Source organism: Sapajus apella, unplaced genomic scaffold, assembly GCF_009761245.1.
Source record: "Sapajus apella isolate SASKATOON/1434 unplaced genomic scaffold, GSC_monkey_1.0 scaffold109, whole genome shotgun sequence".
In the NCBI taxonomy this organism is placed as follows: domain Eukaryota; kingdom Metazoa; phylum Chordata; class Mammalia; order Primates; family Cebidae; genus Sapajus; species Sapajus apella.
The window spans coordinates 5490953-5514359 of record NW_022437049.1 but is presented as its reverse complement, the minus strand read 5'-3'; the positions used below and the strand labels follow the sequence as shown (position 1 = coordinate 5514359).

At 37.8% G+C, this 23407-nt stretch overlaps 1 protein-coding gene across 4 annotated transcripts in view; it reads right to left on the bottom strand.

Moving 5' to 3' along the window:
• DCC (DCC netrin 1 receptor) overlaps positions 1 to 23407 on the bottom strand; it is a 1203097-nt gene that overhangs the window by 875258 nt on the left and 304432 nt on the right. The window lies entirely within an intron of this gene.

Here is a 23407-nt window from a genome sequence, read left to right as displayed (position 1 = left end):
GTGTCAGCTACCGTGCCCAGATGAATTTCTTACTTTCCTTACATGGATATTTCACGATGCTTTCAAACATATTAGATAATTTGATGTAAGTGAAGTCAAGAAACATTTTTCAGTTGATGGTGAATTAATTTGAGTAAGTGAACTTCTGAGAAACAAGGCAAATTATTGAACTCTAGATTTTTTCAAAATCCAGGCATCCTAAATAAATTGTCAGTTTCAAAGTCAGAGAAAAAAAATTGTTCTCTCCAATATAAATAAGAATTACTATTCACGGCTATTGATGTAAATGACAACAAATTAGGCATTGACTTCCTTATATTTGGTTGATTAAACTTAAAGTTGGTAGTAAGCTGTAATTACCAAAACATCACCTAGGCATAAGCAACTTCATCCCTATATTCAATATTGTTGCATCACTGAAAGTATGTAGCTATTGTTTTTCAATAGATGTTATAAATCAGCCTCCGATTATCTAAACAGTTACAATTCAGTAACTTCTGGATGACATCCAAACTCTTCAAGCACATCTGTTCTACACACCAGCAAAATGTACAGAAATTAGTGCAGCACAATTCAACATAACAATTTAAATATTCTATATAATTAATGATATGTAATTAAACTTAATGTAATTTCATTTGGGTTCTCCGAGGTAACTATTTTACAATTAGTGTTTGATCAACAAATAGTGTTTCCAAAGCATAGCACAGCTCTTCCTATAGTAGCGAGTCATACCCAGAAGTGTCCCTGTTGGAGTAAATTAATCGTGGAGCAAACCCAAATATTCTAACCCATCAGCCCTCAGCTCTTTGACTATGTTAGAAACAAGAGGTCCTGGCATGCCAAAACCACACATCAACTTCGATGTCCTGGCTTCGCCTTCAGCCTACTGAAAATTGGAAAGGGGATAAGAAGGTCCAATACTAAGTGGCTTTTCTCATAATTTTGCAAACACACTCAACTTCCAAGGAACCCATAAAAAGAAGTTCTAACATTCTGCAGTTATGTCCAAATAGGGCCAATAAAACTGTCTGTTGACCTGTCTTGCTTGTTTGGATCAGAAATTTGGTGAGGAGACTGTGGAGGGGCAGCATCTGAGAGGCTGTCCTGCCTTCAGTGTTGGAGGGAGGGCATTTGTACAGCACCCAAATGGGGGCTGCATCTGCATAGACTCCTTTCATGACCTTGGTTCAGTTAAATTAACAGCCATATCATATAACGGGAAGATACTATCAGTAGGATTTTTGCATTAAGACATTCGGGCCACTAAACTGATTTATGGAGCATTTCTGGACATAATTTAAAATACGCCCTTTCCTAGATTTGCCTTAGTTAAAAAAAGTTAGCAAAAGGTTTCCTTCCTTAGTTGGGGCGCATAGGTATAGCTATCTGGACTAGCTTTCTAGATTTAATCTTCTCAGGCCCAGAACACCTCCAGAAGGAATCTAGATTTATCTTCCATCTATTCCTTTCTCTCAAAATAATTCAGTCTTCTCTGATTTGTTCATGCCCAAGATTAAGTTGCCTTTCTTTCTTTCCTTTAAGAATTTTTGTTAGCAGCAAAACATCACATGTCCACAGTAAATGTCAAATTAAACCTCCAGTCCATAATGATAAAGCAACTATCTCCTGACACAGCTCTACTTCCATAAAAATTATTGCTTTTAGGAGTGACCACTCTTAACTCATATCAATTCTTCTCTTATTTCTCAATAATGTACTCATTTTATGATTTTCACTTCAACATTGTTAAATGACTTTCTACTATGGAAAGTGAGAATGTAGTTGTCTGTCGCTATCCAAAACATACTTCTCCTTTTACTTTCTGTCAATATAGATGTAGCATTTGTATATATATAATATTACACATTATTAATATATATATCATTAATATATTTTAATATATAATGAATATACATTTTCATTACTATGAGTGTCTACACTGTAGAGTCACCTGGCATACAATAATGAAATATCCTTTCTTATATAAATTTTTATTTTAGCTAGGGTTAATATTTTTATGTGCCTAATTGTTTATCAATAATTATTACCCCAGCTGTCCCTACAGAACTGCCACCTTTTTCCCAATAAAGGTAAACACATCTAGGTCCACTTAGCAGTAGACCATTCCTCCTGGAGCCACTACTAGTCCACTCCAGACTCACCAAACTGTCACTCAGCAGACATCTGGAAGCTTCCTTTCTAGCACCATCTGAGAACTTCCCTTTGCTTCTTTCCTGAAGAGGATCTACTTTTCCTGGGTTCGGAGTCTTCCTCTTTATTGATTCTTTTCCATTTTAATAGAAGCACATTCTCAAGTGGCTTCCTGAGAAAGATTACTTAGGATGCAAAATTATTGAAACCTTAATGTTGGAAAAAAGACCTTACATTTGTTTGAAACTTGGCTGCACATAGAATTCTACTTTGAAAATCGTTTCTCTTAAGACATGAAATACATTCTTTAATTGTCTTTATTTTATTAGGGTTGCTATTAAGAAGTGAGAGTCTACTCTGATTCTTTTATTCTCTGTATGGCAATGGTATGGTATGAATGTCTGTATTCCCTTAAAATTCCTATTTCGAAATCCTAGACCTCAGGATGTTTAGGAAGTGATTGGGTCATGGTGGCGGAGCCCTCATGAATGGGATCAATGCTCTTATAAAATAAACCCAGTGAGTTCCCTTGTCACTTCCACCATATGACGACACAGCAAGAAGGTGCTATCTATGAAACAGAAAGCAGGCACCGTAATCTTGATTTCACAGCCTCTAGAAACAAATTTTGGGGTAAGCCACTCAGTTTATGCTACCTGTTACAGCAGCCAAGTGGACTAAGACAGTGAATGTGAATGTGTTAATCTGCTCTCTTTCTTTCTTTCTTTCTTTTCTTTCTTTCCTTCTTTCCTTCTTTCCTTCTTTCTTTTTTCTTTCTTTCTTTCTCTTTCTTTCTTTCTTTCCTTCCTTCCTTCCTTTTCTCTTTCTTTCTTTCTTTCTTCTTTCTTTCTTTCTTTTTCTTTCTTTCTTTCTTATCTTTCTTTTTTTTTATTTCTTTCTTTCTCTTTCTTTTTTCTTTTTTTTCTTTCTTTCTTTCTTTCTCTCTCTCTCTCCTCTCTCTCTTTCTCTCTCTCTCTCTCTCCTTCCTCCCTCCATCCCTCCCTCCATTCATCCCTCCCTCCCTCCATCTCTCCCTCCCTTCCTTCCTTCTTTCCTTCTTTCCTTCCTTCCCATGTGTATCCTCCCTGATGTATTTTTACCCAAAGTTCTGAAATGTCATCATGTTCCTTCGGATGAATCTTTTCTCTTTTGTTTTGCTGGGAACTAGGTGAGCTGGGTCCTTTCAATCAGGAAATTCATGTCCTTACTGGACTATTTCTATCATCATTTCCTCCTCTCTGCTTTCTGGTTTTGTCTATGTCTATTATATGCTATAACTCAGATGTTGAATCTCCTGGAAGAGCAGTTCTCAAAGTCCAGTTCACAGAGCCGCAACATCTGGTTCATCTGGGAACTTGTTAGAAACGTGTATTCCTAGGTTAAATTCTAGAACTTCTAAATTAGAAACTCTATGTGTGGGGCCTTGCAATCTGTATTTTAACAAGCCCCCCAGGTGATTCTGATGCAAGAAAAATTAGAGAATCACTGTCCTAGACAGATCTAATTTTTCTTTTCTCCTACATTCTATATTTTTTGTCTTCTTAACTATTGTGAGAAATGTCCTCAATGTTATCCTCCAATCATTCTACTGTGTTTTTCATTCCTTCTATCAGGAAACCCAATTTTTAATTTCTGAGCACTTTTTCTTATTATTTGTAAGTTTCTCCCCTTTTTTATAGCTACCTGTTGTTACTTTATGGTTGCTTAATATTTTCTTATCTCTGTCACAATATTAATTAAGGTTTTGTTTTATTTGAGATTTTTTTTTCTGCTTTCAGCAGAGTTCTCCATTTCTCTTGGATTCCTATTTGCTGGTTTTACTTTCTCTATCTTAGAAGATCTTATAAGTACCTGGCAATATTTTAACGTCCACATCTATTTGAAAGTGAAGAAAAAGAAAACTACTTTAAAGTCTGTGTGCACTTGTGGGGTTTGTGAACTGCAGGTTTCCCTCTGGCTGTTTACTGGACACCTCCCAAAGGCCCACACTTATTAGGCCAGTTTTCCAGAGAGGAATTCTCCTATCGCCTGTGGAGGCATCAGGGAAACAGACTACTTTCCAGCATGAGAAGAACCCAAAGGATGCAGACAGCTATTGGATCTCACCACCCAGTTTGCCTGCCTTTCCCTTAGTCCCTATGTTCAGTACAATTTTTCACCCCGCTCTCAGCTGTTTCTGGACCCTGCAAATCCTCTTCCTTTCCGATTTCATCTCTCTAGAAAGAACATTCTTTCTTCTCCTGAAGTAAGGATATCCAATTGCTCAGCTCTGTGGGACCAGGGAGAGTCTGTAGGTCTAATGTTGAGTGTTCCTTTGTCCTTTCTACTTGTTTTCTGTCTTATTCTGCACTGCTACCATCAAAGTGACCCATTGCCTCAATTCCTGTGTTGTCCTGGGGTACTGCAGCCCACATTGACTTCTTCAGCAGTGAGTTGTAGTTATTTGTTCCCCACCAGGATTTTAATTTAGTTACTATTTAGCCATCCACCTTTCAGAATTCCAAAATTTTGTTTTCTGGCTACCTGCCATCCACATCACTCTTCTTGCTGTCCTTGGGGGTTAACTTATCTGTATTTCTTTCTGTCTTGTTGGCATTGCAGGTATAGATGTAAACTTATATATTGAGTGCATGACATTCCCCAGAAGCCCTGGCCATGCTGGGAACATCAGTGGTATGTGATCCTGAACACACGGTTGAGATGCATTGCTATTCTAGAAGGGCTGCATGATAGCAATGGGCTTGGGAAGAAGGCTGTCAGCTTTCAGCTGGAACCTTTATATTTTGATAAGAAAGGGAAGTCCAGAACAACTTGATTCTTACATATGCCAGCAAGTCTGTTAAACTGTATTTGTCCCATGGCAAAAGAAGATAATTTTTCTCCCTCATTTTGAGGGAATGACAAGCTACAGAAACATAAATCTGTAACTTGAAAGTTAAGAAAGACTCATAGGCAAACATTTTTCTCCTTTAGTTTGTGACTGCAGTCTCAGCTTTGTCACCTTGACCCCAGGGCACACCCTCCGATTCACTCTTCTTTTCTAGATTGACTTTTCAAGCCATGGTAAACTTGAATCAGAGCAATGCAGCAATATAAGTGACTTGATAGTCAATACCAGTCCAGGCAATAAAATGGTGTTTCTGCTTTATCTTCTCGTCTGGTGGTTTGGACTTAAATTGATTATCACTTGGTCCCTTCATGGATTCTCCCTTTTACAACATCTAGTTGCAGAAAAAGGAAAAGAGGGAGTGTGAAGGAACTATGCACACAAACGCAACTACTTATGGAATGTCCTTTTGTTATCAGAAAAATAATTATTAACTTAGCAACAATGGGAAGAGATGGAGCAAAATAATTGGTAAGACTTTCCATCACTTCTGCTTTTAATCACAAACCTGTTAATATGTTTAAAACCAAATAAAGCGGTGGTGTGATGTAGTAGAAAGAACATTGAAGTGAGAATCTAGAGAACAGATTTCTGATTTTTCTCTACCATTAATTGGCAGGCCAAGAATTAGAAGACAAAAAATTTTGCATCATTTTCAAGCTCTCATAAAATCTGGAATGGTAAGACTCAAGTAAATCACTTAATCTTTGCAGTTCAGTGGTCTAATCAATAAGATGGGAATAATAAGTCACAAAATACTCAATTAATCTCCTATATAAATTTTAGTTTTGTTTATTTATTTATTTTGAGATGGAGTTTTGCTGGTTTTGCCCAGGCTGGAGTGCAATGGGGTGATCTCAGCTCATAGCAACTTCTGCCTTTTGGGTTCAAGGGATTCTTCTTCCTCAGCCTCCCAAGTAGCTGGGATTACAGGCATGCACCACCACACCCAGCTAATTTTGTATTTTTAGTAGAGACAGGGTTTCTCCATGTTGGTCAGGCTGGTCTGTAACTCTCGACCTCAGGTGATCTGCCCACCTCAGCCTCCCAAAGTGCTGGGATTACAGGCATGAACCACTGTGCCCAGCCTTCTATATGAATTTTGTAATTCTCACATCAGCATTCCCTAGTCTGCTCCTGTTATCCATGGTCATGCTGGTTACTATAAATGTGTATTGTTGCAAGGCTTGGGCTATCACCTCCCCTCCCATTTTAATTTTTTAACTATAACTTAACATTTAAAAATTTGCTTTAAAACAAAAAAAATACGTATTGGGTTCAGTGGTTCAAAAGGATTTGTTGAGCTGTAAAAGCATAAGTGAAACGTAATTGGGAAGCTAAATTATTTAATGCATTCCAAAGCTCAGGGCATCTGCACATGTTCAACAGTTGCACTTGTTTTGGCCTGGTTCATTTGGTTCCTGGCTATAAGAGTTCTTATCAGGATGACTTTCTAGATTAAAAATTTAAATAGCTTAAGTCAGTGAAGCATTGCCTAAACACAAATAAAAAGCAGAGCATTAGAGAATGCAAGTGAGCTTCATTATCACTGGGTTAAGAGATTCAGCTTAAAGTCCCTGGATGGAGGGCCGGGCGCGGTGGCTCAAGCCTGTAATCCCAGCACTGTGGGAGGCCGAGGCGGGTGGATCACGAGGTCAAGAGATCGAGACCATCCTGGTCAACATAGTGAAACCCCGTCTCTACTAAAAATACAAAAAATTAGCTGGGCATGGTGGTGCGTGCCTGTAATCCCAGCGACTCAGGAGGCTGAGGCAGGAGAATTGCCTGAACCCAGGAGGCGGAGGTTGCGGTGAGCCGAGATTGCGCCATTGCACTCCAGCCTGGGTAACAAGAGCGAAACTCGTCTCAAAAAATAAATAAATAAATAAATAAAGTCCCTGGATGGAATGCCCTGTAGGCCTGATTTAGGGAAGGTAATCAGTAACTTCCTCCAGGCAATAATATATTTTGGTTACTTGGTCCCCTTTCTTTGCTTTATGTAGGATCCTGGAGGATAGTGTCATGGTATTTTGGATTATCTCCCCAAAAGAGAGGTTTATTTCTGAGTCTTGAATATCAATTCATTAATTTATAATTACATCATGTATAAATCTAGTATCTGACTGTAATCTGAGCTTTGTGCTGAGTTCCATCTGTTTCTGCTTTACCTTCTCATCCTAGTGGCAGAGAAAGGTAGATAAATCTGGTCTGGGCAAAAGGTAAAATGCTGGAACATTTATCAAAAATGGATGGTTGCCACAGGCTAAAACATCATTTTATATCACTTTCTTTTAGTTTTTAAATTATTATCAAGGTAATTTTTCAATTTACCAGCAGCCACTCACCTACGATTGAAGGGCAAGTAACGAATTATATTGAATGACAAATTCTGACTCAACCTCCATTGGGATCAAAGGATTCGGGTGAAAACATTTTGTAGGAAAGTCATTTCCAAAACTGTAAACTTCACATGAATGTTTAAATATCAACAGAAATATAGTCTGATGCAGTTATTAGTCTTCTCTAGAATAAATGATCCAGTTGACTATTTTAACTTTTTCCATTCCCAACTACTATACAGAAAAAGCTGTAACATTTGCACACACACAAAATCTCTCCTACAGTCTTTTGTCTTAGAATGACGTGTGCTTACTTGGAGATGTATAGAATAAAGTGAGGAGAGATGACCTTTTAATCTCATCACATTTCTCAGATTCATTAGAAATAATATTTTGGGATAGTGTACAACTAGAAGAAGAGTAGAAGATTACTGCTAAGTTCTGGGTCACTGACCCAAACTGAAAATATATTGCCTCTCAGTGTGATCTTTTATGTCTCTGAAACAAAGAAGGTGAATGGGGCCCATAATGTACCCAGGATTACTTAGATAAAAAGTTTTATGTAAAGATAGAAGTCCTTTGTATAAGAATTTGGCTATTTGATCATTAGTTTAAAAAATAAACCAACGGGTTTTATGATCTGGATATTTTGAGAATTAATCAGAACTGAAATCAAAATGCTAGGATTGAAACTTGCCATGTTTTCTGCCTGCCAGAGGGGTCTTGCAGTTAGCTGAACACACAATAACTGGTGTCTCAACTGGATTAACACTCCCTACTTCACCCACAAATATGTTTTCTGACATTAAAAATTACTCAGCTTTTCTTTCATTTGTGATCAATAATCGAAAATCTAACTAATCATATCATAAACATAAGAAGTCAATGGTGAGTGAGCGTGCACTCCTCCTTATAAAAATAAGGGGGAGGAATACCTATGATTGTCTCTTTATTAGCTAAGAACAAAACCAGAACCTCCTTCAGTCAAAGAGAGTTATAAGTATAGAATTACGGGATGATAACACTGGAAGTGTGGTGATTAACCAGGTTCCTCTGTATCACCTTTACCATAAAAGTTAAGATTTAGAGAGGTTAAGTGATATCTAAAGGATTATAGCTAGTATAATCTAATTTATCAAACATGATATTTATGAGCCTGGTAAAATGCTAGCACAAAGGAAGAAGAGGGAGAAAATACTGTCCCCATCCATGAGGTTTTCACAGTCCCATGCGGAAATAGATCTATAAACATATAATTATACTGCAGCCTCTCCAGACAACATGGGATTAGGACAGGCATCTCTTGGCTCCTCAGTGGCACGTATACCCAACCCAGCTGTCTTTAATACACTGAAACTTGGCCCTAAGTGAGTCAGATCTGTTTGAAGCAGACAAGCAGACTGCAGTGGGAGAAAACTTAACATCACTTCAAGCACATTGCAGGGTTCCACAAGAATGGTGGGTGCCCTGCTGGTTAAAATAAAATCTCGACCATTAATATAATACAACGATCATCTGCACTTAGGAGACCTTGACCCTCTCCGAGGGGGGGGCCTCAGCAAATTCTTTCTAGTTTAGAATCCCAGGATATGCTTCCAGCTAACACTGGCGAAATGTAGCCACAGCCATGTGGCGAAGCTCAGCAGCATAATTTCCGCCAGCAATCCTCGACCAAAAGCAGCCGGGAGGGGAAAGGATGCAGCCAATTGGAACATTTGTGCAGACTGAGAAACTGCATTTGGCACTAGCTTCACACACACTGTGGGGAGCATCAGAGAGAGTGTGGCTCAGTGAATCAAGTGTGGAGCTCAGAGAACAGCTTGGCTTTTGTCTCAGCACAGACTCAATCTTGCCGCACAATCCTGGGTCACTCACTTTTGTCTTGTACATTGTAGTGTCTCTATCACTATGTAAGGGAAAATAATCAGCTCTAAGGTTATCATATTGCCCCTTCTCTAAGCATGATGGGCATAGAATAAAGAGTTTCTAAATGTAGCCCCAGAAGAGACTCACAATAGGACAGCGTCCTGTCCAAGAGATCTTGGACATTTCCGACCCATCATGGGTGGGCACATGTGTTTTGACTTATTTTTTCTAGAAGTAAGGATATATTTGTATTTATAGTGCCACTTTCAGACACAGTCTTCCTGGAAAACCTATGGAGTGAATGGTAGTGCTAATAATTGAAAACAAGAATTAAAAAAAAAAAAAAAGCAAAAAATAGACTATTAAAGTCAAGGTCCTGGACTGCTATACACTATGATCTTATCAAAGCCCTGACTCTATACACTATGATCTTATCAAAAAGATTCCACTGTGCATGTTCCTTGACCCTAGCACCGTGGTAAGTCCTCACTATTGGCCAAGTTAGAGTGTACCATGGGACACCACCTCCCACTTCCCTTTTTTTTCACATATCACATAATGTATGATGTGCAACATGTAAATAGAATGCAATATATTAACACATATTTATCCATTGTCTTAGTCCATTTGGGCTTTAACAAGATACCATAGACGGAGTGGCTTATACACAATAATAACTTATTTTCTGCAGTTTGGAAGTTGGAAAGTCCAAGAAGATGGTGGCCGATTGAATGTCTGGTGAGGGCTCGTTTTCCAGTTCATAGACAGTCATGTATTCACTGTGATGTCACATGGCTGAAGAAGTGAGGGAGGTCTCTGAGGTCTCTGTTATAAGGGTACTAATCCTATTCGCAAAGATTGTGCCCACAATGACATAATCATATCTTGAAGGTCCCATTTCCTAACACCATCAATTTGGGGGGTAGGATTTCAACATATGAATTTTGGTGGAACACAAACATTTAGACCATAGCATCAATACACTATATCTATATCTATATCTATATTTAATGGAGCAGGTAGGCAGGGGAGAAGTCTGTTGAGCATTTGAAAATTTGATTAATTATCAAGGGGATCTCAGGAATACAGTCTAACTGTATTGGAATCTAAAAAAACTAAGTAAAAGCACATTGTGGTAACCTCTTGAAAAAATTCATGTTTTGTTTGTTTGTTTTTAATGGATTAACTATTTTTTAATTTTCCTCCAAGTTAGAATGTAAATAATTTTATTATGCTCTTACTAGGGGAAAATTTTATGGCTTTTATTTGTAATATAAGTGCCTATGTCCTTAAAAATATCATTACTTATTTAATCTGCATATAAAAAGTAGATTTTATAGGCCATTTTCAACACCACATTAAATAAAAATAGGCGTTTTTCTATCTTGAAGGTTTTTCAAAAATAGGCAAAGTAAAACAATATCAATATTATTCCTTCCATGGCTCAGAGAAGACACTGAATTAAACTGCAGAAGTTATTTGTCCATTTGTCCAAGGTCACAAGAGCCAGCAGCAAAAGGACTTAATCGCTTTTTGTTTCAAAGATCCCAGGTAGGGACCGCCATTTTCAATGAAGGAAAGAAACTCTACAGCTTGATTATTAATTTGTCAAAGCATTAAATAAGAAAGGTTTCACCTTCTCTTAGGACTGCCTGACTCTCCATGTTCACCTATGATGAGTAGGCTTAACAAGCCCCTGGTGTCTCATTTCAACCAAGCAGAACTGTGTTTTTCATCAACAACAACTGTGCTTGAATGAACTTTAATTTACTGTTCTGGGTCTATGTTGTTCCCCTCTCCCCTCTTAAAAAAATAATAATATATCAATAAAGGCAGCATGACTGTTTAAAGGTGAAGGTGATTAATGGGTTAACGTAAAAAGGTGCAGATTCAACCATCCTATTTGGTACCTTTAGAAACACTTCAATTCCACAATTCAGTATGGGCAAATTTATTTTTGTAGCAATGCACAGAGGATTTAAAGCTGGGTGGTTTATACTTATGGCAGCAGTAGATAAACAATAAAAGCAGTTGAGTGAAGCAGGTGGAAGAGAGAGGTCCTTAATCTTGAAGAAACATGAAACATTTTCAAGTTATTACAGAAACTATCATGCCTGGAGTGTAAGCTTGGGGTCTCCTGTAACTCAGTCTCCAAATGTAACCCTACAGGGAAGAGGGGATATAAGGCCTTCCTTGTGTGTCCCCTCAACCAAAACCCACATATTGAAGTCCTAACTCCCAATGCCTAGGACATAAGGTCTTTAAAGTGGTGATTGTGTTAAAGCACAGCCTTTTGGGTGAGCCTTAATCCAGTCTGTTCAGTGTCTTTAGAAGAAGAAGAAATTTGGACACACAGATATGAACACACAAAAAGGCCATGTGAAGAAGGTAGCCATCCATAAGCCAAGGAGAGGCCTCAGACGAAACTAAATCTGCTGATACCTTGATGTTAGATGTCAGCCTCCAGAACTGTAAGACAATAAATGTCTGTTGTTTAAGCCAACCAATCTGTGGTAGTGTTATGGCAGCTCTAGGAAATGAATACAGGTATAAGGGAATTCTTTCCTCCCCATTCGTGCACTCCAATTATCTTTTTCAATGGTAATGGTCTTATAATAGAGATTCTAGTCATCATGAAGCTAAGCACTTGTATTAGGCCCCTCCCTCCCATCTGTATTGTTTCATTACTGCTCTGGCGATAAGTATTTTCTCCATAACCAAACCGTATGCTTCTCTAGGCCACAATACCTATCATGGGATCATTAGCAAGAATTAATATGTACTTTTCTATTGACAATATGTAAGGAATTTGGTCCCTGAATGGTGTAACCTAGTACTACTTTTGAGGTTTCCAAATAAAGGTGTTCCCTTGGCTTCTGATAAAATGAAGGAACAATTCAGCTAGCAGGAGGAGTCCTGTATAAACAAGCCAGGAAAAATGGTGACACAAATGCATCTATTTAAAAGTGCAGTTTAGATTTGATCACCAAGAAAGAATAAATACAAAGGTTTGGAGCTCTAAACCTTAAAGGGGATGAATTAAGATGCAAGAAGTTTAAAACTTGCTACCGCATATAGTCCCCTGTGCAACAGAAATGAAGCAAAACTACTTAGAATTTTTAGTGTTAGGCTGAGAGGCAGAAATTAATAATCAGCACCCTTTTTCTAATAACAGTTGAGGTGAAGGACCTGGAACAACTGGCGGAGGGGAAAGAAGTTAGCAACTAAATGATCAGAAAGTCAAAAGTTCAACTTCTGTTTGGAATGTTCTTTCCTACTTAGAAAACTCCTACTCATGCTTCAATTCCTTCGATCTTATGTCCTCTCCTCTGGCAAACCTTGAACTCTCAGAAGCTCTACACTTCCACAGTTATTTGTGCATACCTCAATTATAGCATTTATCAGATCGTGTAGCAATACTTAATCTATTTAATTATATTTAAAGCATTGATTTAAGATGTGTTACTAAGACAGATGATTCAAATATGGCATAATTATTTCTTGCCAGCTATAATTTTTATTGTTTACTGATGGAAATAAGTCTCATAGACTTGTTTAAACATAAATCTCTTATCACATATTACTTGGTCATACATAAAAAGAATAAAAATGTTAGTAAATTATTTCTAATCTTTAAAATCAGACTCTGACTCCTTTTAGTCACTTTCTGTCAGAGTTACGAATATCTGTGATTTTTCCATATAATTTTTCCTTTAATGCCATCAAAACCATCTGAGATAAAATATACCTTCAAAAGAGTAATTCCTATTGTATCTGAGATTTTCTTCCTAATCTCTGAAATTCATCAGCAAGGTTTTGTGCTTTTTCACAGGCAATGATAATTATGACACAACTTCTGTCAGCCCAACAGTGACCACCAAGTTCAAAGATGGTAAAATATGAAAAAAGTGTTCTATAGAAGCAACAAAATACAGTAATTGATATACTCTTGCCCCTGCATCATTATTTTCCTGTTTTGTTATTTTCTGCATCCTCAGAATGTAAGCAAGTGCCTGGTGGAACAAAGGTCTGGATACTTCTCTATTCCAAACCCCATGAAAGCTCTGCCTATGTCCCCATAACCAGTTCCCTAATGATGGCAAGAAAGAAACTGATGAGAATTTCCCCTTCACAAATACTTACTCTATCCTCTAATCAAACCACTCCTTCTCCTCCTCCTACACACACACACACACACACACACACACACACACACACACACACACACACACATTGTTGCAGTCCTGTTGTAATGTACTCTGATACCCAGTCGTTCACTAATGGGAACAGGTAAAAGAGGAACAAGATAGTCATAGCCAGGGAGGCCAAAGCACACTGAGGCTGAACATTCCAGTGGGCCCACGTGAAAGCCATGCAGAGCCATGGAAATGTCTTTGTTGTACTGTTCCATGGTATTAGAGTCTTGCTCAACTTTCTGTTACCTTGTCTTAAAAACAGCATGACTCGTTTGACTACTTGAAGTTATTGAAGGAATTCTAATGACAGTATTGAAAAAAAAAATCCATAGAAATAAAATACTCTTGCTGGGTTCTTCTTGTAAGAAAAGGGTCAGAGAGTGACTGAAATTTTTGTTCTTTGCACTTAGAGGGAGATAAGAGGTATATCTTTGATGAGGTCAGAAACCAGCTCTCACCCAGCACACAGCAACCTCATCTCCAAGCTGCCCATGGGCATCTTCTATTGTGCCTCAGTGTGGATGCTGTCAGCTCCCTTTTCCCTTCCTTTGATGATTTTTCTTCCTCAGGCAAGGAGCATATCATTGCAGGGATAAAAACTCAGTACTGACTGATAGATTAGGTAGAAGCCTCAGCCTAGTGTGTCAAGACCGCCTTGTTCTTGTCTCATCTGCACTTTCAAACTGTAAGTAGCCTAAGTCTCCTTCCTTGAGTTAATGGGGGAACTTTCTCTTTCCTCAAGTCACATTTCACTTTCCAGCCTGGCTTTGCTGATACTGTGGCTTTATCTTCCAATTTCTTATAGTACTGTTTTTTATACTCGTTTCTTTGAAAGCCTTTACATATCCTCACACTTCTGCTCTGAAAATTCTAAACCAGTTAATTTCTTGACCTCGTTTCAATCCTTCTGCTTTGTATGACATGGTAGCTGGTTTTTATACATATTGGTCCTTAAAGTCCATTACTATGGTTAACTCCTCATTGTAGTTCATGCCACCTAAGGGCTGGGGCTGTGACAGGATCCTCCCATAGGCACTTGTGGTTATGCTGTTGAAATGATTATATTCATTTTAAGTATTTAAAAAATATATTCATTTTATTTATACTTGCTTTATTATTTGGGATGTAGATTAATAATGTACTATATAATACGATGCAATAATACACAATAGATAAAAGGAGTAGACTTCAAACACATAACTTTAAGAAGCAGTAGAATAGAATAATGTGATATTTACTCATCTGTCGTGTCTCAGATCTGTAATATTAGCACTTTGGGAGGACGAGGAATAAAGATTGCTTGATCCAGGGGTTTGAGACTAGACTGGGCAACATGGTGAGACCCTGTCTCTATAAAAAAGTTTTTTTAGGCCGGGCGCGGTGGCTCAAGCCTGTAATCCCAGAACTTTGGGAGGCCGAGGTGGGTGGATCACGAGGTCAAGAGATCGAGACCATCCTGGTCAACACGGTGAAACTCCGTCTCTACTAAAAATACAAAAAAAAATTAGCTGGGCATGGTGGCGCGTGCCTGTAATCCCAGCTACTCAGGAGGCTGAGGCAGGAGAATTGGCTGAACCCAGGAGGCGGAGGTTGCGGTGAGCCGATATCGCGCCATTGCACTCCAGCCTGGGTAACAAGAGTGAAACTCCGTCCCAAAAAAAAAAAAAAAAAAAAAAAAGTTTTTTTAAAAAGCAGGCCAAGTGTGGCTGCCAACGTTTGTGGCCCCAGGAGACTGATGTCTGAGATCTACTCAGGAGACTAAGGCAGGAGCATCACTTAAGCCCAAAAGCTCAAGGTTGCACTGAGTCAGGTTCCCACCACTGCACTCCAGCTTGGCCAACAGAGCAACACCTAGTCTCAAAAAATGAATATATAAATACAAATTTTTTAAATGCGTAGCTTTCTAATAAATACATATTGTAAAAGTATAGAAAATTATTGATAGTTGTTGCCTGAAGTCAGGGGAGGGATAAGGTAGGAGGTGATGATCTTCCATTGGGATTTTAGCTTTTTCTTTTTATAAAAAATAAAGAATGAAAGCAATATGTTTTTAATAATTTACGGTAGGAAGACTATTTATATCTGCTATATTATTCATTATACTTCTTATATTTTTAAAGTCAAAATAAAAAAAAAAACAGATTCCTTGTTTGAGTGAATATGATACATCTTCTAATCATTAACATGAAACAAACAACAAGCATTATGTCATTTTTTGCTGTTCAATGGTACTTTCTCCCTGGCACTGTCACATATGTTTATTGTTTGTCTCTGCTAGAAATGTCAGCTACATGAAACTCTGTTTGCCATTGTATCTTCAGTTTTTAAATTAGCATCTGCCACACACTAAGCTCTCAAATAAATTTTTGATGAATAAAAAAGTATATACTGGTCACCCTGTATATTTGTTAGCCTTCAATGAGATATCATACCAGTCAGAATGGTTATTACTAGAAAGACAAAAAAAAAAAAAAAAAAAAACAGATGTTGGCAAGTATGCAGAAAAAAGGGCATGCTAATACACTGTTGGTGGAAATGTAATCTCCATACTGTTTTCCATATATTGTGCAGCTGTGAAGTCTGGGCTTTTAGTGTAAACATCACCCAAATAATGTACCCATTAAGTAATGTCTCATACCTCACTCTCATCTCATCCTCTCATCCTTCTGAGTCTCCAATGCTTATTATTCCATACTCTGTATATACGGAGAAAAGTATGGAGATTTCTTACAGAAATAAAAACAGAGGTTGGGCACCGTGGCTCACACCTCGTAATTCCAGCACTTTGGGAGGCTGAGGCGGGTAGATTATCTGAGGTTGGGAGTTTGAGAGCAGCCTGACCAACACAGAGAAATCTACCTCGACTAAAAATATAAAAATTAGCCAGTCATGGTGGCACATGCCTATAATCCCAGCTACTCAGGAGGCTGAGGCAGAAGAATTGTTTGAATATGGTCGGTAGAGGTTGCAATGAGCCAAGGTTGGGCCATTGCACTCCAGCCTGGGCAACAAGAGTGAAACTCCATCTCAAAACAAACAAACAAAAAACATAGAACTAACATCTGATCTAGAAAACCCACTGCTAGTTGTCTACCCAAAGGAAAAGAAAGAATTATATAAAGAAGATCCTGACACTCATATTTTTAAAGCAGTACTCTTCACAGCAGCAAAGACATGGAATCAACCTAAGTGCCCATCAATGAATGATTGGATAAAGAAAATATATGTGTACCACATGTTCTTCCTCAAGCCACTCACTGGATACTATTTGGTCATAAAAAAATAAAATTATGTCTTTTGTGGCAACATGGATAGAATTGGAGGCCGTTATTGTAAGTGAAGCCCTAAGGGCCAGCACATCCATAAACATATTTTAGAATCTTTTGCATCAAAATCAATTCTCTCTTTATCATATCTTTATTTAACACTTATTCCACTCAGAAACAGAAATCCAAAACTACATTTTCTCACTTAAAGTAGAAGCTAAATAATGTGTACACATGGACATAGAGTGAGGAATAATAGACATCGGAGACTCAGGAGGGTGAGGTGTGAGACATTACCTAATGGGTACAATGTACATTATTTGGATGATGGATACAGTAAAGCCATCACTATGCAATATATCCATGTACCAAAATGGCATTTATACTCCTTAAATTTATACAAATAAAAAAATAAAAGGTATAATATCATTAATCTTGTATCTGGAATAAAGTTAATCTTTAGTCACAGTTCTTCCACATATTTTGAGTAGATTACTAATACACTAGAAGTACATGGAAATTTGTTATACAAATAGAAATGTGCATTTTCTGCACGGGGGAAGGGACATTGCATATGAAACACTTAGCAAATATACAGAATCAGAGTGGTTGAGAAAAGGGATCATGCTTCTAGAGCATCCACTGAAATGTCCACTCCTTTTCAAAATATTAAACCTAGGAATGCTGGCAAAATTGCATGATAAAGGTCTCTCAGAGCCCAAGGTGTTTCTTTTATTGTGGTCTTGAAGTTAATCTTCACAAAGTTTTTTCTCCTGAAATTTCCTTATTTTTGCCCTTAAGGCTGTAATTTTCAAGTTTATTTTTTCTTATTTCTCACCCCCTTCCCCTCAACTCTAGTAAAAGTCAAAATAGACCTCAGATTGGGCACACAATCTAGTCTCAAGTTCATAGCTGTGAAAAAATGCTTGTGATGAACAGATTTTGGCACAGCCACTAACAGTCTTAGGACTGATGTCCTTTTTCTCTGGCTCCTGTAATTGTGCTACATACACAGAATCACAGAGTTCTCTGGCATTAAAGTCCTACAGAATGCTATTTACTTGTGCTTTCGGTCTGCCTCCACACTTAGTTATATGATACTGGCCAAATCATCTGTACTAACCAAACCACAGTGTCCCCATTTCATAAATAGCAGAAAGAACAGTCTGATCTAAGAGGTTTTTTGAGGAAAAGGGCACCCTAGCCAAGCCTGTGCTCATGTTTAACAACTGGTTCTCACTTTGAGGGGAAGCCCTGATTTGCAGGATTTGCCAATGTCTGTGGTGTCAATACTCCACCAAGTCTGTTTTCAAGCTACCACAGTGCTGCCACTAAATGCTAAGCCAGAAGAAATGTGCAGTTAAGTTTTGCGAACTGATGGGAGCTGGTTGCAGTACACCACTAATTTCTTCAGTATCTGAGTAAGAGCACAGATGTTCTTGCTTTTAAACTTTTCTCACATATTTCACTTAAGCTGGAATGCTTTTCTCTTTCCTTTGAACATCTCATTCCTACTCACAATTCAAGATTCAGCCCTAAGGGCCAGCACATCCATAAACATATTTTAGAATCTTTTGCATCAAAATCAATTCTCTCTTTATCATATCTCTAACACTTATTCCACTTTTTGTGTATTTCTTAGCTCTTACAAGCCGTTTTTGCCCTGCTCTCCCTTTCCCAGTACACACACTAATCCCCAGGTTCCCCGCTAATACATAGTAAAAATCCCTTGAAGGTGGCAGTAGTTTGATCAGTTTTCACTGAATAAAGTAGTGACTAAAACTACTTTAGAAAACATGACTAAGTCTTATCATCAAGAAATACCTTTCCCCCTGAACTAAGAACTCCTGAAAACCAGGAGAGTGTTTAATGAATTTATATCCTTAGTATTTTTGTATGGGCCAGAATAAAGTTGAGTACTAAGCTAATTGTACCAGACCTATGGTATTTCCAAGTGCCTATTGTAGGTGTCGATGATGGAATGGGAGTAGAAGGGGCCCACCTAGCACAGGGTTCCAGACCTACTTGAAGAATTTCAAAGTGCAGTCCACTTCTCCTTCATCGAGCCTACAGCAAAATCTGGCCCTGACGCAGTAGGTCAGATGAGTAACATCAGTGAGCATCCATTATCACTAGATGGCAAGACAGCACTACCTGTCCTCCATACTGTAGTTTTGTACTGAACAGAAGTAGTTAGGCTTCAAGTTGGGTAGGAAGAAGGAAAACCCAATACCCAGAAATGTTAGTACAGTGCAAAGGGCTGGAAAGGTGCAGCTGAGAGCTGTAAGCCTGAAGGAATGAAGACCAAAGTCAACAGTCCCAAGAGGCAGAAATGTAGAGCAGAAAAGAGCATCTGGCCTTACCATGGATGACAGCCCCTTTACTGTCCGGCATGTTCAAATAAGAAGGTCGATACTGAGTGTTGCTACTATTGACTACATGTAGCATAACACTGTGGTATGAAAAAAAAATGTATTTGGGCTGTGTCCCTGATTCTTGGCACAGAACTCCTAAACCCCCGGGATTTCCATAGTGAAAGGAGTGTCTTTTGCTTTTCATTATAAGCCCCTTTCAATCGCACCTGAATTCATACTAATGAGGTGATTTGGAGTGGGCCTTTTAAATAGACTTAGGACAGTCACCAAAAAGACCAAGTGATAACAAGGTTGAAACTTTAAGCCCCACCCACTGATTCCAAAAAAAGAGAAAGAGCTGGAGATTAAGCTCTTTAGTTACTTTTGAATAATTAGGTTTGATGAGCATCCTGGTTAGTGAATGTCTCCATGTACTGGAGGGTGGTGCAGCCCACTCCACAGAAACAGAAGCTCCTGTGCTTGCGACCCTTCCAGACCCTGTCCTATGTAGTTATTTATCTCAATGTTCATCTTTATCTTTTATAATGTTCTGTATCATACACCAGTAAACATAAGTAAGTGTTTCCCTAAGTTTTGTAAGCAGTGCTAGAAAATTATTGAACCTAGAGTAGGGGTCGTGGGAACTCCCAATCTATAGCTGGGTGATCAGAAGTACAGGGGGCCTGACTTAGCATCTGAAGGAATGAGCAGGCTTGTGGGACAAACCCTTATCCCATGGGATCTGTGCTAAATCCAGGTACTTAGTGTCAGAATTGAACCGATATGTAGGACACCCAATTGGTGTCCACAGAGAATTGGGGAATTACTTGGTGTAAGGAAAAAACACCACACATTGTTTTGTGAGTAGAGAAACAGGTTCTCTTGTAAGCATGTTTTTACAAAATGCATACATATAAAATGTAGAAATTAAACTTATAACTTCATGAAAATTTCAAAGGGGACTTCAGGATGATTAGAAAGACATTTATTATTACTGTCTTGTGATAAAACAATGCATGCAGGGTTACTCTGTGCCCAATCAGATAACTGAGGCTCAGAGAGGTCAGCAACTCACCAAAGACCAGGTAAGTTAGTGCCTGGCAGATCAACCCCATGGCTGTCTGAATCTAACCCCTTTCCCCTCTCCACTATGTCATCATGCACACTAAAGCAAAAACATGGCCTACAGTAATGCTTTCCTTTTCTCCTTTGTAGCTTGCAAAAATTTGAAAGTATTTCCAAAATTGTCAGCACCTAACCTCCAAATACAAATGCTTTGAGAATAACACTCAAGTGAAAGTTGAAGCTCTTAAACTAATTAAGTTACAAAAAAAAAAAAAGGGTGCCCGATACAGCCAAGTCTTTGAGATTTTAAAACTATGTTGCTATTTCAGCTAAGATTAATAAATTTTGGTAAGTTTTCCTTGTTAGATCTCATTCCATGTCTAGAACTCGCCAAACCCTCTGCTACATCTGAACAGGTTGCATGGTAGATGTATACTTAAGATAGAAGTCAGTGTTTCTTTTTTCAAATTTTAAATTCACACCAATGAGCTTTTGTTTTTATTCTTTATGATGCTCATAATGCACCTGGGATAGTCCTTTCACCTTCTTTGAAATGATGCCAGGTAAAAATGTTATCTCTTGAGGACAAGCTTTTACTCCATGAATTTCCGTTTCTCTTGTTTGTATCTGCTGTATTTTAAATTTTCAGATGTAATAATGATATTCAGTTATCTCATGCCATTTTTGACAGATAACTTAAAAATTTTATAGTATCCTTTGTGTATAACACAGATATTAGAGGAGCAAACATTTGTCATGAAAGCAGAACAGCTGGTTAGGCTGTTTATGTAAATGAAAGTATAAAATTTAATGGCCTTAGAACCTTCCATTTCTTTTTAAGTCTGAGAGATATTGTGAATTTTGCCACAGTAATCTAGACCATTTGCATTTCCCAGTCTTACCAACTGTGATGAACTACTCAAGGTTACAGTACTCTGTTTTTCATCACATCAGTGCCCACTTGAATCTTAGTCAAAAGCTCATCAAGGAAGATCTCATCTATATACACTGGAAGGTAAAACTCAAATACAATGTTTCAAGAACGCTCAATGAAAATGCAGAATCAATGGGTACATCAGCTTCTTACAAAAACAAATGAACAAACAGCAGCAACAACAACACACTTCCCCCTTTGTTTCCCTAAATAGAAGAGATAAATCAGTATTCATAGGAAAAGCTGTCTCCTATGCAAATCTGCTATATATAGGGTCAGTGCTAATGAACATACTTTTTAGAGTAGTCAATCAAGCAACTTCCTCAAAGAAATTCTTTTACTATTTTTACTCCTTCCTTCCTCCTTCCTTTCTTCCCTCCCTCTCTCCCCCCTTCCTTCTTTCCTTCCTTCCTTCCTTCCTTCCTTGCTTGCTTCCTTCCTTCCTTCTTTCCTTCTCCTTCCTTCCTTCCTTCTTCCCTCTCTGTTTCTCTGTCTTTCTCTCTTTCTTTCTTACTAACTTATGGTATTTGACTGCATAACTGTGTAATTTATCAATTTTGCTAAGAGTTTAATCATAAAGCGGTGCTGGATTTTTTCAAATGCTTTTTCTGCATCTATTGAAGTAGTCATGTGATTTTTATTTTAAATTCTGTTTATGGGGTGTATCACATTGACTTGTGTATGTTAAATCCTCTTTGCATACCTGGTATGAAACCCATTTTATCATAGTGGATTATCTTTTCAATATGTTGTTGGATTCAGTTAGCAAGTATTTTGTTAAGGATTTTAGAATCCACGTTCATCAAGAATATCAGTCTGTAGTTTTATTTTTTGGTTATGTCCTTTCCTGGTTTTGGTATTAGGGTGATGCTGGATTCATAGGATAATTCAGGGAGGGTTCCTTCTTTCTCTGTCTTGTGGAATAGTGTCACAAGGATTGTACCAATTCTTCTTTGAATGTCTGGTAGAATTCTGCTGTGAATCCATGTGGTCCTGGACTTTTTTTGTTGGTAATTTTCTTTTTTTTTTCAATTTTCTAATTACCATTTCAATCTCGCTGCTCGTTTTTGGTCTGTTCAGGGTATCTAATTCTTTCTGATTTAAGCTAGAAGGGTTATATTTTTCCAGGAATTTATGCATCTCATTTAGGTTTTCTAGTTTATGTACATAAAGTTGTTCATAGTAGCCTCCGATGATCTTTTATATATTAGTGTTGTCGGTTGTAATATCTCCTGTTTCATTTCTTAGTAAGGTTATCTGAATTTTGTCTCTTTTTTCTTGGCTAGTCTTGCCAATGGTCTATCAATTTTATTTATCTTTTCAAAGATCCAGCTTTTTGTTTTATTTATTTATTTATTTATTTATTTATTTATTTTTGTTTGTTTCAATTTCATTTAGTCCTGCTCTGATCTTGGTTATTTTCTATCTGCTGAAGTTGCATTGGGTTTATTCTTGTTTCTCTAGTTCCTTGAGGTGTGACCTTAGATTGTCTGTTTGTGCTCTTTCAGTCTTTTTGATGTAGGTGTTTAGGGCTATGAAATTTCCTCTTAGTACTGTCTTTGCTGTATCACAGAGGTTTGGTTAGGCGGTTGTGTCATTGTTATCATTCAGTTCAAAGAATTTGTTAATTTACATCATGATTTCATTTTTGACCCAATGCTCATTTGGGAGCAAGTTATTTAATTTCCATGTATTTGCATGGTTTTGAAGGTTCTTTCTGGAGTTGATTTCCAGTTTTATTCCACTGTGGTCTAAGAGAGTATTTGATATAATTTCAATTTTTTAAAATTTATTGAGGCTTGTTTTATGGCCTATCACATGGTCTATCTTAGAGAAAGTTCTATGTGCTGAATAGAATGTGTATTCTGTGGTTGTTGGATGAAATGTTCTGTATATATCTGTTAAGTTCATTTGTTCCAAGGTATAGATTAAATCCATTGTTTCTTTGTTCACTCTCTGTCTTGATGACCTCTCTAGTGCTGGCAGTGGAGTATTGGAGTCCCCCACTATTATTGTGTGGCTGTCTATCTCATTTTTAGGTCGATTAGTAATTGTTTTATCAATTTGGGATCTCCAGTGTTAGGTGTATACATGTTTAGAATTGTGAAATTTTCCTGTTGGACAAGGGCTTTTACCATTGTATAATGTCCCTCTTTGTCTCTTTTAACTGCTGTTGCTTTAAAGTTTGTTCTTTTCTGCTATAAGAATAGGTACCCCCACTTGCTTTTGGTGTTCATTCGCATGAAATGCCTTTTCTATCCCCTTACTTTAAGTTTATGTGAGTCCTTAGAGGTGAGTCTCCTGAAGGCAGCAGATAGTTGGTGAGTTCTTAGTCATTCTGCAGTT